At 56.1% G+C, this 17,129-nt stretch overlaps 1 long non-coding RNA gene across 1 annotated transcript; it reads right to left on the bottom strand.

Annotated features, from left to right (window-relative positions):
• Nucleotides 1-1,856: 1,856 nt before the first annotated feature.
• Nucleotides 1,857-17,038, bottom strand: LOC119247187 (uncharacterized). Its single transcript, XR_005125656.2, has 3 exons — nt 16,967-17,038; nt 6,266-6,480; nt 1,857-2,251 (listed from the first exon to the last, which is right to left on the bottom strand). It is a non-coding gene; the product is annotated as an uncharacterized LOC119247187 (long non-coding RNA).
• Nucleotides 17,039-17,129: the final 91 nt, after the last annotated feature.

The raw sequence follows: 17,129 nt of genomic DNA, 5'->3' as shown, positions 1-17,129 counted from the left end.
ACACAGCAAATTCATAACAGAGAAATGACTTTCCTTACAAACTTCTAGAAAGCGGATCTCAGATTCTGCAAATGCAGACCGCAGGCGTCTTGGGGGAGACTTGGCGGACATGGAGGGAATCACAAACGCTTGGGGTGGCCTCAGGTGGGGCGCAGAAGCGCTTCACGCTGAGAACTCGGGAAACAAGACCCCGCTGAGCCCTCCCTCCGCCCCGCCGCGGGCAGGCCCGTGTCACAGACTTCACTGAGTCACCCCAGGGACGCAGTGGTGTGCGCAGCTGGGGGTCGGGGGGCAGGAAGGACAGCGGAGCTGCAGGGACAGGCAGGAAAGGCGTCGCGAGGTCACACGCAGGAGGCTGGTGTCGGGAGGGAGGGTGGGGCGCCACAGTAGGCTCCTCTCTGCCCCCGCCCAGGATTTCCAGGCAGGTGTCTCCTTCCACAGGTGAAGGCAGGGGATTCTGGCGCATAGCCACCCCTTATCCAGGTCAAGACCCCCCACCTGCCTTCCAGACCCTCCCCACAGAGTCCTGCATCTCCCTGGGGCCCAGGCAGGCCTCACGGGACAGAAGCCCTTGGGAACACAGCCCACCCCACCCTGGCAGATGCCTCCAGAGAGGCCCCTAACTCCTTTGGGTCCCTCATTTCCTCCCAGCTGGAGTGGGGCTGACCAGCTGCACCCCCTCATACCCTGGGAAGCTCTCCTTCCCCTGGGGATGGGGTCTGCCCCCGACATGGGCCATCTTTCTAGTAACCCATAATGCAGACGAATATTTGCTTCCCACAAGGCAAGGTCCTGCTGGGCCCTGGGGACACCCACTGAGGCAGCCCGTGGGAGAGGGATGTGGGGAGAGGAGCTGTCTGGGGACGCCCCTCCCTGCCCCTCTCCCCCTCCCAACCCAGCCCTTGCATCACTGCCTTTGTCTGCTGGTGCTTTGGATTTTGTAAAAGGCTTTCTGGGCTCTGGGGCCCCCTCCATGAGGAAGCTGCAGCGCGCAGCAGGAGCAACAGAGACTGGCTGAGGGGCTGCAGCAGGAAAAGATCAGGAAGGAGCCCAGAGCGAGCTGGGAGGCCCCAGGGGGCCGGCAGGCATTTCTGCTTACCTCCCAGCGCCTGCCCACAGGCGACGCTCCTCTCTTGGGAGAACCCGCGGGACAGGCGAGCCAGCTGGGATCTCAGGGCACAGCGGCGGACCAAGCACCCCTCTTCTCTACAAACCGCCCAGGTTCGGCAGAGGATGTTGGGGTTGGGGGCGGGGAACACGCTCATTGAAAAAACAACCGCAGCTACGAAGCCTAAACTAGGTGTGACGCGAGAAATAACTTCCCGGTGCTAGGAGACTAAAGCCACAGGCCACACATTTCAAAAGACGGACAAATGCGTCAGGAACGTGGCCCCAGGCGGCCCTGATCGCCCCTTTGTCCAGCGAGGACTCTGCGGTGCGTGTTCTGGAACGAGGACACAGGTGGACTGTTAACTTCCTACCTGTTCAAATTCAGGGCAGGCCACGTTCTCTCATGCAGGGACTATTACGACCTCCCCAATGGGTGGCGACACCTAGGTTGACCCCTGGGTGCAGGGTCTGTGCTGCCTTTTGTCATCTTTGTTGAGGTGGGTATTTCATCTCCAAGCTGCAAGCAACTGAAGTCATTTTCCACTGTGTTCATTGGATTCATCTTCTTCATGATGGTGGGAATGTTCTGGAAGTCATCATTCACCCAGGTACCCCAATAACTGAGCCACACGTGGGTGTAACTGTGAGCCACATGAAGGAGCCCATCATCCCAAACTAAATACACCCAAATCCACTTTCTTTTTTTTTTTAAATTAAAGATGTATTTATTTATACAAGAACTGGGGTACAGACCAGAGGTGCAGGAGGGTGAGGGAATTCACCAGAGACAGAGCGGGGAGCAGAACAGGCAGAACGACCAAAAACACTGCTGAGGGGAGCAGCAGGCGCGACAGGAGAGGTCTGCTGCGCCATGTGGGTTTTCCCCCACCGGCCGGGAATTGGCCAGGATTGAACCTGTGCTGCAGGGGCTGCGGACAGCTTCACAGCGCTGTGCTCAACCCGCTGCGCCACGGGGGAGGCCCTCCAAATCCACTTTCTCCAAACGCCCAGGGCCAGGCGAAACCTCCCACCGGCAGGCGAGGTGGGAAGCAAGGGAAAGAGATGTACTGAGGCTGAAATGTCTCACCTTCTTCAACATCACAGAACTCTGTCAGCACGTGAACATGTGGCAATCCAGTGGCTGAAAAATAAACAAAGGCTTCGTGTTTACTGAGGCACTAACTGAGCAGGCAGGGCAGCTGCGCCATAACCTGGCTGTTCCTGAGAAAGTGCTGGGAAGAGGATGCAGCAGGCAGACTGGCTGTTGATGGCCCCCAGACAGCACAGCTTTCCAAACGCGCCTTCCAGCCAGGGGTGGCCTCTGCCTCAAGGAGCCTGGATTTGAAAAAAGAGATCTGGGTTGAAGGCCCAGCCCTGTTCTGGTCCTGGTCCCTGTGGGGATGAAGTGAGGGTGAAGGTAAAGGTGAGGGTGAGGATGAGGTAAGGGTGAGGTGAAATGAAGGTCAGGTGAGGGTGAGGTGAGGTGAGGATGAGCTGAGGTGAGGCTGAGGTGAGGGTGAGGTGAAATTAAGGTCAGGTGAGGGTGAGGGTAAAGGTGAGGGGAGGATGAGGTGAGGGTGAGGTGAGATGAGGGTGAGGAGGAGGTGAGGGGGAGGATGAGGTGAGGGTGAGGTGAGGTGAGGATGAGGTGAGGGTGAGGTGAAATTAAGGTCAAGTGAGGGTGAGGGTAAAGGTGAGGGGAGGATGAGGTGAGGGTGAGGTAAAATGAAGGTCAGGTAAGGGTGAGGTGAGGATGAGGTGAGGTGAAGCTGAGGTGAGGGTGAGGTGAAATTAAGGTCAGGTAACGGTGAGGGTAAAGGTAAGGGGAGGATGAGGTGAGGTGAGGGTGAGGATGAGGATGAGGTAAGGGTGAGGTAAAATTAAGGTCAGATGAGAATGAGGTGAGGTGAGGTGAGGGTGAAGGTGAGGGTGAGGTGAAGTGAGGATGAGGTGAGGGTGAGGTGAGGGTGAAAATGAGGTGAGGGTGAGATGAGGAGGAGGATGAGGTGAGGGTGAGGTGAAGATGAGGTGAAGGTGAGGGTGAGGTGAGGGTGAAAATAAGGTGAGGTGAAGGTGAGGGTGAGGTGAGGAGGAGGATGAGGTGAGGATAAGGTGAGATGAGGGTGAGGAGGAGGTAAGGGGGAGGATGAGGTGAGGGTGAGGTGAGGTGAGGATGAGGTGAGGGTGAGGTGAAATGAAGGTCAGGTGAGGGTGAGGTGAGGTCAGGTAAGGGTGAGGTGAGGTGAGCTAAGGGTGAGATGAGAGGGAGGATGAGGTGAGGGTGAGGAGGAGGTGAGGGGGAGGATGAGGTGAGGGTGAGGTGAGGTGAGGATGAAGTGAGGGTGAGGTGAAATGAAGGGCAGGTGAGGGTGAGGTTAGGTGAGCTGAGGGTGAGGTGAGGGTGAGGATGAGGTGAGATGAGGGTGAGGACCAGGTGTGGTGAGGGGGAGGTGAGGGGGAGGTGAGAGGGAGGGTCATTCCCTACCCCCGCACACAGGCTGATGAGGAGAGGGGAGCAGAGCAGACAGAGCCTGTGAGTCCTGCCTGGGAGAGGCTCTCTCCTATGGAGGCAGCTGCCCTTTTCTGGGGAATGCTGCCATTTGGGGTTCTGCTAGGAAGACCCAGAGCCTGGCAGGTGAGCTCTTCCACCGCTGCAGCCCAGAGAAGGGATGGCGTTTTTGAACGAGGTTCTGAGCCAGGCCTCAAGCTGGGCTGTGGCTTGGCAGCAAGCCGGCCCCCTGAAGCCCCGTGGCCCTGGACCCCTCAGCCCTTGCGCAGGCTGCCATCCGCCGCCAGGCTCCCAGCAGGAGGGACAGGCCTCATTTCTCTTCCTCGGGTTTGATGGATGAGGGAGACTCCTCTCCAGCTGTCAGAACTCCAGCCCACACTTTGCCTCCAACCCATCAAGCAGGACCCCCCCCTTCATCCTGGCATCAAAGGACTGTTTGATCAGCCTCTCATCCATTTTCTGAAAATGTGGTGAATGAGCTTGTTCTGAATCTTTCAGGACTCTGTGTGGCGCGCCCTGGCAATACAGCAGTGTGGCCTGAATCTAAGGTCGGGTGCCTGCCCCAGCCTCTGCTGGTCCCCAAAGGCCCCCACCCTGCCCTGGTCCCCAGCGTCACTGTGAGGGAAGGAGGGTCGGGCCCGAGGCTCCTGGGAGCAGGACCAAAGCCTCAGCCTGTCCTCAGGGTTCTCCCAGCAGGAGGGTGGGGGGGCCCATGGTGGAGAGGAAGGGGGCGCCTCTGTGCCATGCCCTGGACCCTGCAGCCCCAGGCTCAGCCTTCCTGACCGCAGCCCGATGGAGGGCTGGGGGGCACTCTGCCACCTCCTTTGGCGACACACCCCAGGTTTACAAAGCCTTTTCCCAACCTTTTTCTCCCATGAACACGGAACCCTATGGGGTAGAGCTCCCCACGTCTCCAGAGAAGGGGACCAGGGCCCAAGGCACTGTGCCATGTCCATGGGTGAGGGGCCATGGGTGCGTCAACCAATGGAGAAGACCAAACCCCTGTGTGGGACCTTAGGGGTCAGCCCCGGTGGAGGGGGGGGGCCTGGCAAGCAGGGCTGCGGGTCGTGGGAGTAGACCCTGGCCCAGGGCTCAGGATGGAATCCCTGAGATCCCAGGGGTGCGGAAGGAGACAGAACGGAGCAGGGCAGAAACCAAGGACTCCGAGAGGGTTGCAAGGGGGCTTTTTTAAAAATAAAGAGATTTATTTATTTATGCAGACAAGAGCTGGGGTACAGGCCAGAGGTGTGGGGGTGAGAGGATTCACCAGAGACAGAGCGGAGAACAGAACAGGCAGACTGTCTGACTGAAGTACACTGCTGAGGGGAGCAGCGGGCGAGGCAGGAGAGGTCTGCTGCGCCATGTGGGTTGCTCCCTGGCCGGGGATAGAACTCATGCTGCAGAGGCTGCGGATTGCTTCACAGTGCTGTGCTGTGCTTAACCCCTTGAGCCACCAGGGAGGCCCCAAGGGGGCTTTTCAGGAAGGGTGACTGCAACTGTGAGGCTTGTGCCCCTGTCAGCTCAGGCCGCCTCCCTCAGCCCCCTCCCCTGGCAGAGTGGGCAGGGGGAGAGGCAGGCCCGGAGTCAGGGGGCACTGCAGAGCCCTCCCCCCATGACCACGCAGGCTCGAGCCTCCCGAGCTGAGAGGGTTGAGTCCTCTTCCCAGAAGACTCACGCTAGCATTAACCGGGCTCCGCGTCGGTGGCCCTAGTTAGCAACAGGGTCTGCGGCTATGTCGCTCCTGTCACCTCAGGATGAAATAAATCCAGTGTCTTGTGTCCTTATGAGCGGAGGGGACACAGATGCAGGAAAGCCGTGAAAGTGGCGTCACAGACCAGGAGCTCCTGGGCCCCGGGCCTGGGAGAGCCTCCCTGGAGCAGACCTGCCCAGCCCTGCTGCCCTCAGAGGGAGGGCGAGGCCCTCAGTGTCTGGTGCTTTAAGCCGCCAGTTTGCGGTACTTGGTCATGGGCCCCAGGAAACCCACAGGCTGCAAACAGGACATAAAGGCTGGGGGGTGCGGGGGCAGGGGGAGCGGCCGGGAAGTCCCGCTCCAGCACGCGGCGGCCTCCACACCTCCTCGGCCACAGCAGTCCCTCTGGCCCCCAGCCCACCCTGCGGCGGTTCTCCCTGCTCCCGCCTCACCCCCCTCTCACTTCATGTCCACTCCTGGTCGCCAGTGCCCGGGGCTGCAAGCGCGCTGCAGGCCTCTCTTCCGAAAACACGAAAAACCACAAAAGCCTGGCTCAGCGGTACCTTTCCAGAATCGAGCCATTTCTCAGACACTACTTTTAGCAAAATTCCTTGAAAGAAGGTCCTTATTGGCTGTTCCCCCTGCACCCTGCCCATTCTCTCCCAATCCCATTCCCGTCAGCTGGAGGCCCCCCCCAAATGCTCTTCTCCAGGCCCAGCAACCTTCGTGTTCGTCCAGCAGCCCTGTCCCAGACTGCACCCACCATCAGCCACATTTTGCCACACACCCCCTTCTCCCAGGAATCAGCAGGGGACCCACCGCCCGACTCCCAGAGGCCCCCTGGGCTCAGGGCAGGTGCTTCTGAGGAGGCTGCTGGGCTGAACCCAGCCCTGCCACCTCCTGGCTCTGGGACCCTGAGGGGGCTGCAAAGCCCCCCTCTGCCTCATTTTTCTCACCTGTAAAGTGGAGACAGTAGAGATCATGACAACCCTCTTGCGACTGTCAAGCAAGTCAAGTATGTGTAGGCGGCACCTTCTGAACCGGCTCGGTGAGCCTGCCTCCTGGTGGTCACACCTGTGCCACCCTGGCCTCCAGGGTGGCCTGGATCTGCTACCCACCGCCAAGCACCAGCATGTGGTAGACTCGATGGGGCGTTGTGTCGGAGATTAGGCTGCAAGAGATGGAGACGTGCTGAGCCTCTCCTCCTCCCTGCCCCACCCACCTCCCTTCCCTTTAATACCCCATGTGCTTAAGCAGAGGGGAATCCTTCGGGGATAAAAATAGGTCCTGGGAAACTTCGTGGCTTGGACATCACATTGCTCAGTCAGGACGGCGGGCTAAAGGGAGACTGAGGCACACAGGAGGGGTTGGCTGGGGTGTGCACCACGTGGGCGGTGCCTGCCTTACACAGAAAGAGGGGGGAACCCCCTGCCCGTCTCGTCCGGATGCTGGGCCTCGTCTTCCATCGGGGTGTCAAGTGAAGCCTGGCCACTGGCTCTGGAAGGTCTAGCAGCTACGGGGCTGCCCATGCCGGCGGGCGTAGGGACTCGTCTCTGTACCTCAGTGCTATTAAAAGCTGAGTGCAGACCTCGGGTGGCTTCCTAAGAGCTAAACAGTAAATGACCCAGAAATATTTAAAGAATTTGCTTGACAGGTCTTGCTGGTCCTTTGCGTCCCGCAAAGGTAGCGAAGTGATGCTCTCCCTTCGTTCCTGTCGAGGGGGATCCTTGAGAGAGGCGCCAAGAGGGGTTTGGAGGAGATGAGGCCCCTTCTACCAGAGCAGGCCCCTCCCGCCCCGGCACGGATGGCGGCCAGGCAGGTTTCCCAGCCGTCCCCGCCCCGGTGAGGCGTTGGGAGGACCCAGCAGCGGGGCGCGAAGGGTGACGCACGTCACTCCCAGCCACTGCCCTTGAGAGGCACGTTCTCCCCCCTCTGCCGTGCCATGGAGGCAGATGGCGAGGACAAAGCCCTGGAAGTTGTGGCACCGAAAGATGGACACCCCCGAGCCCCCGAGCCCCCGAGCCCCCGGGTCCCCGAGCCCCCAAGTCCCGAGCGGGGACAGCCGCCGCCACCCACACCGCCGCGGGGTCTGCCATGAGGGCGAAACATGCATTTTGTGTTAAAGCGTGAATCGTTGAGGGTCGTGGCGCCGGCTGGCAGGTCCCGGCCTCTCGCCTGGAAACCCAGCAGAGCGTCGAGCAAGACGCCGCCTCGTAACCCAGGACAGGGGGCCCGGGAGGCGCCTCAGGTGGGCGCTTTTATCTGAAATCGATTCTTGGGGATTAAAGGCCTTATGTTTCCTGCCTTGTGACATCGCTGGCACCAAGAACATTAAATAAATAAATTAATAGGAGAACGGTTGGCCCAGACCTGATCCAGAATCCCCCTCAGCAGCCCGCGGGGGCGACCCGGGAGCCCCAGCCCCAGCCCCGGCGGCCGGACTCTCCTGAGCGTCGCCAAGGCCCGCGTCCCGAGGAAGAGAAGCCCCCGCCGTGTGGCCCAGACCGTTTCTGCCGCCTCCTTCCCGGGACGGGCGCTCAGACACTCGGGCCAGGAGGGCGGCAGCACCCGGTGTCGGGCCTCCAGCAGCGGCCCGGCCCAGGACGGGCCCGAACGTGCCCCAAACCCCCTCCCAACCCCCCCAACCCCCTCAACACCCCCCAAACCCCCAACACCACCCCCCGCCCCCCCCTGCTCCCAGCGCAAGGCCAACCTGCTCTTGTCTCCGTTCCCGCCAGTCCCGGGCTGTGGGGGCGTCCCTGGCCCGCTCTCGCAACAGCAAGGCAGCGGTTCCATGTGTAAACGTTAAATATCTTCCCAATCAACCCAAATGAGGGTGCTTTGCCCCCCTTGTCCCCCCCTCGGCACCTCCCCTCAAATTAACGCTATTAAATTCGAGCGCCATTAAATCCTACCTGGTTCGTGGCCCCGATAGGTAGAAGGATCACCCGCGGCCCCAAAGAAGGGACTGGTCTGTCAGCGGAGCTTTGCTCCCCGCCCTGCCCCCTACCCCCACCCCCTTATTCATTCCTGGCGTGGGGAGATCCCGAAGGCCAGAGCCATGTCATCAGCCCGTGGAAGTCACCAAGGCCAGACTCCCCGCCAGGCCCTCCGCTCCCAGGAACAGGCGGCCCGTGGCTTCCCCTTCTGTGAGGTCAGAGGCGAGGCGCGCACAGGAGCGGCGGACTCCGCTCTGAGTTTGGGGTTCAGAAGCTGAACTGTGCTAGTCCTCAGGCTGGCTCAGAAAGGAGGGGCGAGGGCGAGGGCGAGAGGGGCTCCCCAGGCGCTCCCTGGCTGCCTGCAGGTTCCCTGCCTCCAGCAGCGTCTGCCCTCAGTGTTTTCACTGCTCCTGCTGGGCCCGGGCGCTTCTGCCCTCCCCACCCCGCCCTGCCAGGCTCTCTGGCTCCCCAGCTCCTCCTCTGATAGAGCTGTCAGTTTTTATTGCTGATGGGAGAAATCATTTCCCTGCTAGCTGAATGCTAATTGGCCCCGTCCCCTCTCGTTCAGCAGCTAGCGCTCAGCTCCCTGCTTCCCACCCCACCCCCAGGGAAAGGTACCTTAGGAGAGAAGCATTCCAGAAAGACAAGGGAGGTGGTTCTGGCAGACTGCTAATTGCTAAATCAGAGGTTCAGGAGAAGCTAAAGAGGAGTGCCGGGGGAGGGCCAGGGGAGTGCCACGAAGCCGCGCCTGGGTGATTCTGCATGAGCTTGTGCCCGCGACATGCTCGTGGGCAGGGCTCCTACAAGCCGAAGAGCGGTCAAGTTCAGAGGGGGACCCACGCAGCCAGCTGGTTCTCCCTGAACAGGCACCTGCTGAGCATCTCCTGGCTGCCAGGCACTAAGGCCAGACCTGGAGGGCAGAGTGAGGGAGCTGCAGGCCGGGAGACACACCCACAGCCTGGAGCCCCGAGCATGGCGTGGCCAGAGCCGCACAGGGGTTCTCCAGGCAGGGCTCACAGAAGTCAGAGAACCTTCCTGGAGGGAGCCAGGGGGCACTCAGCTGTGTGGGGAGCCAGGGGTCGGCAGCAGGGACACCCGGCAAGTCCCGCAGGCCTGGAGCGGGTCCGGGTCACGGGGAGGGCCAGGCCACAGCAGGGGCACGGTGGAAAGCAGTGTGTGCTTAAAAGAAAGAAACTTTTGGAGGTTTCATTTATCCGCCCCACTCTAAATGTCTGGTGGCTCCTCGGCATCTACAGAGCTGCGCACCCCTCGGCGTCGCCTGACTCTCCAGCAGGCGCATCGGAAGCTCGGGAACTGGGTGCTTGATAGGCGCCGGCCTGGCCACTGACGGCCACCCCAGTTTCGCAGCAGAACAGAAGGGGCTTTGGAACAACAAGCCTGGCCCCTCGTGGAACCCAGAACTAGAAGCGGGACGAGCAGCACCTGCGCGTGGGGCTGGGGCTTGTGGCACGACAGGGTGAGATTTATGCCATCTTAGTAGGCGTGTCCCTGACAGAAGGACTGGAACACTCAGGTCATTTTTTTTGCTGGCTGGCTACTTAGTGGCAGTGACACAAATCGGTATTTAGGGTGAATGTTGCCTATTTACAAAGAAAAATGGACAGAGAGTTCACATCGCTGCAAAAAAATCAGAATTCTGAAACCAGAAACAGCACCGAGCACCAGCCGGTTATTTCATGGGGCAAACCCCAGGGCGGGTCAGCCCCAAATAAAAGGCTGGACTCTGTCCTCAAGGCCCTGCAGGGGCGGAGGTGCAGTCACTGCGAATCTTAAGGGTAGGGCAGGTGACTTGTCCAAAGCCAAGGACCAGAGAGGGCAGGCTGCACGCCTGCAGGGGCTCTGGGGCAGACGGATCTGATCTGAACGGGATGCTGTGATGACTGCATTATTTTCCTTTTTTTTTTTTTAAATTTCAAGTAAGAAACAAGGATAAACATAAATCAAACCAGCTTTCACCACAAAAGGGTGTCAGTTCTGCCAAAATCATACCTACAGTCATGTGAAAAGCCCCTCCCTACAGACAGATAGAACCAATTGAACAAACTGCGAGTGCAAGGCCCAGTTAGCAGCAAGAAAGAGCGTCTCTAGGGGCCAGAACAAAGCTAAATGCCAGAGTGCTGATCACCGGATTCGACCCCACAGCAGCGGGACCCGGGGGTCCGGGGGTGGGGGGCAGAGAGAGGTGGGAGGGTAATCACTGCCAGTAACCTGGGCCTCAGTGTGAGCTTCCACACTGAGATGAGATGCTGAGACAGGAGATAAGAGCCTCAGCTGATAGGAGGCAGAGGGCTGAAACTGTGACTTCTTGCAAAGCCAGACTCCTGTAAGGGCTGATCTCTCATTGAAAAGGTGTGCAAGGAATAAAATCTATCCCCTGGCACAGGGAGATAACAAAGAAGCTTGTCTATTACAGTTTGTGCATAGGCCAGTGAGGATTTAAAAAGGATCCTCTGAAAAATTCGTGCCTCAAGCTTGTGACTTGAGTGGGCTTGAGGTCCAGATTTATATTGCATGCAGGGTCTGGGATTATGTCAAGTGAAAAAAAATTGGTCTGAGGCTGATAACCCTGAGTGATGCAGTAAAGCAGATGCAAAATGACTCTGGAGGGGCCCGCTTTCAGCTCAGGTAGCAGGAAATTCCCACGGGAAAACAAGCTCCTTCAAAGACGAGCTCATAATATCCAATCCCTCTATATACAGAGGAAGAGGCCATCCTGGACCCCTCAGCAGGCACCACGGACCGGAGGGTTAGAGCCCTCAGACTTGAGGCAACAGAACAGCAGGCCAAATTGCTGGTAAGAATGTTTGTGATAATTGAAGGACAAAATGGAAATTCAAACTTTCAAGAAAATAACACTATAAAAACAAGAATAGACAGATGTGAACAATATCTATGGATGAAGTGACAGGGTGTCTGAGATTTGCCTTAAAAGAATCTCATGGTGGGGACCTGGGGAAGGAATGTGGATCAAACAAGACAGATATATGCTAGTAACTGTTGAAGGTGACTTAAAATATATTGTCTCGAATTTTGCATACATTTGAAATGCTCCAAAATAAAAGCGAAAACAAAACAAAACCAATCTCCAAACAGAACTTCTGGAAATAACAATATAAATAATGAAACTTAAAACTCAGGACAGTTTTATGGCAGATTGGACACCGACAAAGAGAGAATTGATGAATTGGAAGATATAAAGAAATATGTAGACTGCAGTGGAGAGAGAGAAATACATGAAAACTTTACAAGAGCGATCATGAGTCACAGAAGATGGAACAGAAAGGTACATTGCTCATTTAACAGGATTTCAAAAAGATTCTAGAGCAAAGGGAAAGGCGGTATTTAAAGAAATAATGGCTGAGCAGTTTTGAGAATTGATAGAAGAACCTAAATGCTTGGCTTCAAAAAGCCCTAAGCAATAGGTAAGAACAGATTCACACGTAGGCACACAAGATAGAAACTCTAAGACACAAAAGACAAAAATATGACTATAAAGGCAACCAGACTACCTACAGAGGCAACAATTATACTGACAGAAGACAGCTCAACAGCAACTAAAAGCTCAGAAGACAACTAAGTAATATTTTCAAAGTGCTGAGGGGAAATAATTGTCAACCCACACTCCCATGTTTAGCTAAGCTATTCTTCTAGGATGAGAGCAAGAGAAGGATATTTTCAAATCAAGGCAGAGACAATTTACCTCGCTCAGACTCTCTCTAAAGGTGCTAATAAAGGATGTACTTCAGGAAAAAAGAAATTCAACCCAGAGGGAGGAAGTGACATTTGGAAACAATAAATTGCATTTATCAAGTGCTTGCAGCGACCAGGCATGTCCTCTGCTCTCCCCTTGGTTCACGTAATCTTCATAACCGCCCCAAGAACTGGGCGTTGTTATTATCACACCCCCTTGACAGGCGAGGAATATGAGCACAGGAGGCGAAGAGCTTGCCCAAGGCCCAGATCCAGGCGCGGGAGAGTTCCAGAGTCAGCAAAATCATCTCACCGGAGTCAAAGTGTTTCCAGATCCCGACAGATCTTAAACCTCAGGTTTCAGAAATGAGACATTGGAATCCCCAGGGATTCTTGGGAATTCTTCAAATCAAAAGTCATTCTTAAAATACTTCCAGTGTTATTCATACTTTCCACCTAATAACCTAAAAAATATATTTAACAGGGCCTCCCTGGTGGCGCAGCGGTTGAGCGCTGGGTTGCGAAGCTGCCTGCAGCCTCTGCAGCGCCAGTTCAATCCACGGCTGCTCCCCGGCCACCGGAGGAGGGTCCCGTAGGGCGCGCAGACCTCTCCTGCCGCCCGCTGCTCCCCTCAGCAGTGTACTTCGGTCCTTCTGCCTGCTCTGCTCCCCGCTCCGGCTCTGGTGAATCCTCTCACCCTCCCGCGCTTCTGACAAGTACCCAGTGCGTGTATAAATAAATAAATAAATCTATCTTTAAAAAAAAAAAGAGTAAAAAAAAATTTAAAAAAAAATTTAACAAATAAGAAATATGCGACTATACAGGTGAGTGCAGACACCAAAAAGATGTAGAAGAATCCAAACCCTGAATCCACACAAGTCGTGATGACAACAGTCAGGTGGGGGTCTGAATGCACTGTGCCACAGGGGTGTCGGGACAAACTGTTTCACAAATGGGATGGAATAAAATTGGATTCCTCCTTTAAGCAGATTAAAAATCAATAAACTGGGCCTCCCTGGTGGCACAAGGGGTTAAGCACTGCACCATGAAGCAATTCACAGCCTCTGCAGCACGAGTTTGATCCCTGGCCTGTCAGGGAGCAACCCACATGGAGCAGCAGACCTCTCCTGTCTCGCCCGCTGCTCCCCTCAGCAGTGTATTTCAGTCAGTCTGCCTGTTCTGTTCCCTACTCTGTCTCTGGTGAATCCTCTCACCCCCTGCATCTCTGGCCTATACCCCAGCTCTTGTATGCATAAATAAATAAATCTTTAAAAATAAATAAATAAAATTTTTAAAAAATCAACAAACTGGGGCTTCCCTGGTGCCACAGGGGTTAAATCTCAGTGCTCTCAAGTTATTGCCAGTCACTGAGGCCTGAGCTCCATCCCCAGCCAGGGGGCAGACCTCTCCTGTCTCCCCGCTGCTCCCCTCAGCAGTGCATTTCAGTCGATCCGCCTGTTCTGCTCCCCACTCTGTCTCTGGTGAATCCTCTCACCACCCACACCTCTGGCCTACATCCTAGCTCGTATGTGCATAAGTAAATAAAAATTAATCTTTTTAAAAAAAAGAATTTTCACAGCAGCACTGCAAGTAATAAAGGAAAGTGGGATAAGCTCAGTGTCCTCTGCATGGAGACAAAGAATGCATCGTGGTCCCCAAATAGGCTATAGAGCAGCAAAAATAAACTGCCACGACGTGCAGCTAAGAGCTAAGTCTCCAAAACAAAAATTGCAAAAATTGCAGGGGATCCCTCCATGCGACCATTTTCATTAGGTGAGTAAATACCATATATGGCTCAGGGAGGTGACACTTAACGAAGCGCACTATTAAATAAGGAGGTTTGTTACATGCAATAACAGGAACAGGATAGAATAAGTCTGAATTTTCATACACCCAACAACATGTCAAGAATTGTCAGACTTACAAGGAGAAATTGGCAAATGCTTTGTGTTCGTTTGGATCATCCAAGAAACAAATGCCAAGACAGAATTATCTGCACAGGAGACCTGCTGGAGGGAGGCTGGGGCGGGGGGTGTGGGGGGAGTAGAGCAGCCTGGAGAGGCTTCGCCCGGGGCCAACAGGCCTGAGCTCTGCACAAGGAGAGAGGGAAGGAAGCACCTCAGAGCGCCTGGACTCTGTGAGCTTTGGCCAGCCCCAGGGGTGGCCCCCACACCAAGCTGCCCAGACAGGAGTGCAGACCCGCGCTGTACGCCCCGGGGTGTAGCCGCAGGCTGGGAGGCCCAGGAAGGTGGGGAGGTGGTTTTGGTGTCTGGGCGCAGCAGGTCCACCGTGCCCCCGCAGCGCAGCGGAAAGCGAGCAACGTGTCCACGGCCAGGCCGACCGTCACAGGCGCCAGACGGGCCTCCGCCGTTGCCGGGCCAAGCAGGCTGAGGACAGACGTTCTCCGCACCGCGCGGACAGTCCCAGGCCCCTCTCCCCAGGAGCCAGAGAAGCCGCCTGCAGAGCCACCGAACGCTCCTAAAACTGCACCCAAAGCCATTCTCAACCCAAACGGGGAACTGGCCGTGCTGAAAGATGAGAAAGTGATCAGGAACTCCTCCCCATGTGGTGGTCTGGAAATTGAGAAGCGGGGATCACACGCTGAGCCAAAGATCTCCTAAGGGGCATCAGAAAACAATGAGCACAGAAATAACACGAGAAGAGACGGGACCAGGAGCAGGCCGGGAGGCCGCTACCCCGAGGCACGGCAGCAAGAAACACCCCAAGTTACTGGGTGCCAGGGCTTCCAGCCCGAGGAGAGGAGGATAATTAAACAAGAAAAACAAAATAGGAAGGAAACACGGACGCCGCACAGGTAAGCACGGGCATGAAGGAAACGCTGAGTGGAAGAAACCACGGCAGGGCCTGAGGAGACTGAACAGGCCGGTCTCTGGTGAGAGCGCCGGGATGGACAGGAGGTGGGCGTGGGCGTGGACCAAAAGAAGGTCCCTGGCCAGAGACCACCCCCCAAAATAACGGATCTCCCACACCTCGTTCTACAATGCGGCGTTCATGTGCGGCGTCGGCTGAAATACAAACGCTTTCTGCAGCGTGTGTGTGTTACCAGCCACACAAACGTGTGTGTGTGTCACTATCCACACTGCACGAAACGTGACCGGCTGACGTCATACAGAATGCCCCAGAGCCGCCGCTGGGAGCTCTCTGGCCTCCACCCCCTTGGTTAGGCTGTGCTTGCGCTCAAAATGCCCTCCCTCGCACCCGGTAGGCTGAACTAAGAGGCAACCCCTCTGGCTGTCACTGCCAGTGGCAGGATCCACACTGTCTTCCTTGTCAACAGAACCACAGTTCTGTTCAGATTAAAAAGATATCCCATTTAAAATGACCACAGCTGGGGCCTCCCTGGTGGTGCAAGGGGTTAAGCACCGCACTATGAAGCAATCCACAGACTCTGCAGCACAAGTTCGATCCCCGGCCAGCCAGGGAGCAACCCACATGGTGCAGCAGACCTCTCCTGCCTCGCCCGCTGCTCCCCTCAGCAGTGTATTTCAGTCAGTCTGCCTGTTCTGTTCCCCACTCTGTCTCTGGTGAATCCTCTCACCCCCCGCATCTCTGGCCTGTATCCCAGCTCCTGTATGCATAAATAAATAAATCTTTTTTAAAAATAAAATAAAATGAACACAGCTGCCATATTATGCTTTCAGCTTCCTTGCATCTCTGGGTGACATGTGACACAGAATAAAGGAGGTTTGAAAGGCATATTTCGGGGAAGATTTTTGATCTGTCCATCCATCCATTTACTCCCCCCACCTACCTATTCATCCATCTAGCCACCCATCTACCCATCTGTCTATTCATCTGTCCATCCATCCATCCATCCATCCATCCATTTCTCAGCCTATAAAGCGTCAGGCACAATATTTAGATACTTGATAAAGAAAATGAGTGAGGGCCTCCCTGGTGGCGCAGGAAGTTGAGCGCAGCGCTGTGAAGCTGTCTGCAGCCTCTGCAGTGCCAGTTCGATCCCCGCCAGCCTCGGAGCAACCCACATGGCGAGCAGACCTCTCCTGTCTCGCCCGCTGCTCCCCTCAGCAGTGTGTTTCGGTCCATCTGCCTGCTCTGCTCCCCACTCTGTCTCTGGTGAATCCTCTCACCCTCCTGCACATCTGGTCTGTACCCTGGCTCTTGTATAAATAAAAAAAAAGAAGAAAGAAACTGAGTGATATTTGTCCTCCAGCCTTTAGGTAACGATAGTCTGTTAGTGTCCATACATTGTGATAAGTGTGATGTTAAAGGTAAAAGGGGAATACATTTTTATGTGTTAATATTTTTTCCTTCTCCTATTCAAACAGAGGCGGGGTCTGCCTCGGGGAGGGGGTGGTTTCCACTGTAGGGATGTAACAAGGGAAAAAAAGACCTTTTACCTTTGAGTGCTAAGACTGATGCTGTGTCTTGACAAGGAGCTTGGTTCAGACAAGAAAGGATTTTCTAAATTTCAAAGTCTCCACTTTAAAAGACAAGAACCAGGCTGGGGAACTTAATTATAAACCACCTATGAGGTCAGAGGCCACGGCACAGGGCACTTCCCACGGGTAAGCAGAGATGAGAGGTCAGGCCTGAGGGCTCTATTTCCATCCTCCAGGTCAAAACACCCACAGGAAGGCCCTGGGGTGAGCATGGCCCCAGCACCCCAGGGCCTACCCAGCCGTCACTGGCTCTTCAGGCACTGCGGGAGGAGGCCTGGGCTGGGGGCAGGGGGCCAGAGCGGCCTGCTCAGAGGGACGGGCTCTGGCCTGGAGGCAGGAGCCAGGGAGCCGACCCTCTTGGGAAGGAGCGGGGAGAAGGAGCCCCATCAGGGAGTCTGGACCTGAGTGTACTTGAACTTTTATCTTGACTCTGAGTTAACTAGGGAGGAGTTTTTGAAGTCCGGAGACTGAGGTAGCTTTGATTAGCAAGTTCACAGTGTTTTAAATTTTTTTTCTTTGCTGCCATTAGCAGGAGAGCAGACTTAAGAACCAGGCCGACTCAGCTAGAGATCATTTTACTTACGTTTCTGGGCGCTCGCAGAGTCTCCCACCCAGGGAGCCGCGCAGGGGCGAGTGGGGCCAGCGGGCCAGGCAGGCGTGGACGGCTCCGCGGGCGCCCGGCCGGGTAGACGGCCCCGCACGCGGGCTTCCGGCTCCACGCCGCCATCTGGGAAGTCTCAGTGCTT

This window comes from Talpa occidentalis, unplaced genomic scaffold (genome assembly GCF_014898055.3).
Source record: "Talpa occidentalis isolate TD23 unplaced genomic scaffold, MPIMG_talOcc4v2.1 talOcc4.16, whole genome shotgun sequence".
Lineage (NCBI taxonomy): Eukaryota > Metazoa > Chordata > Mammalia > Eulipotyphla > Talpidae > Talpa > Talpa occidentalis.
This window is presented reverse-complemented; position numbering and strand designations above follow the sequence as displayed.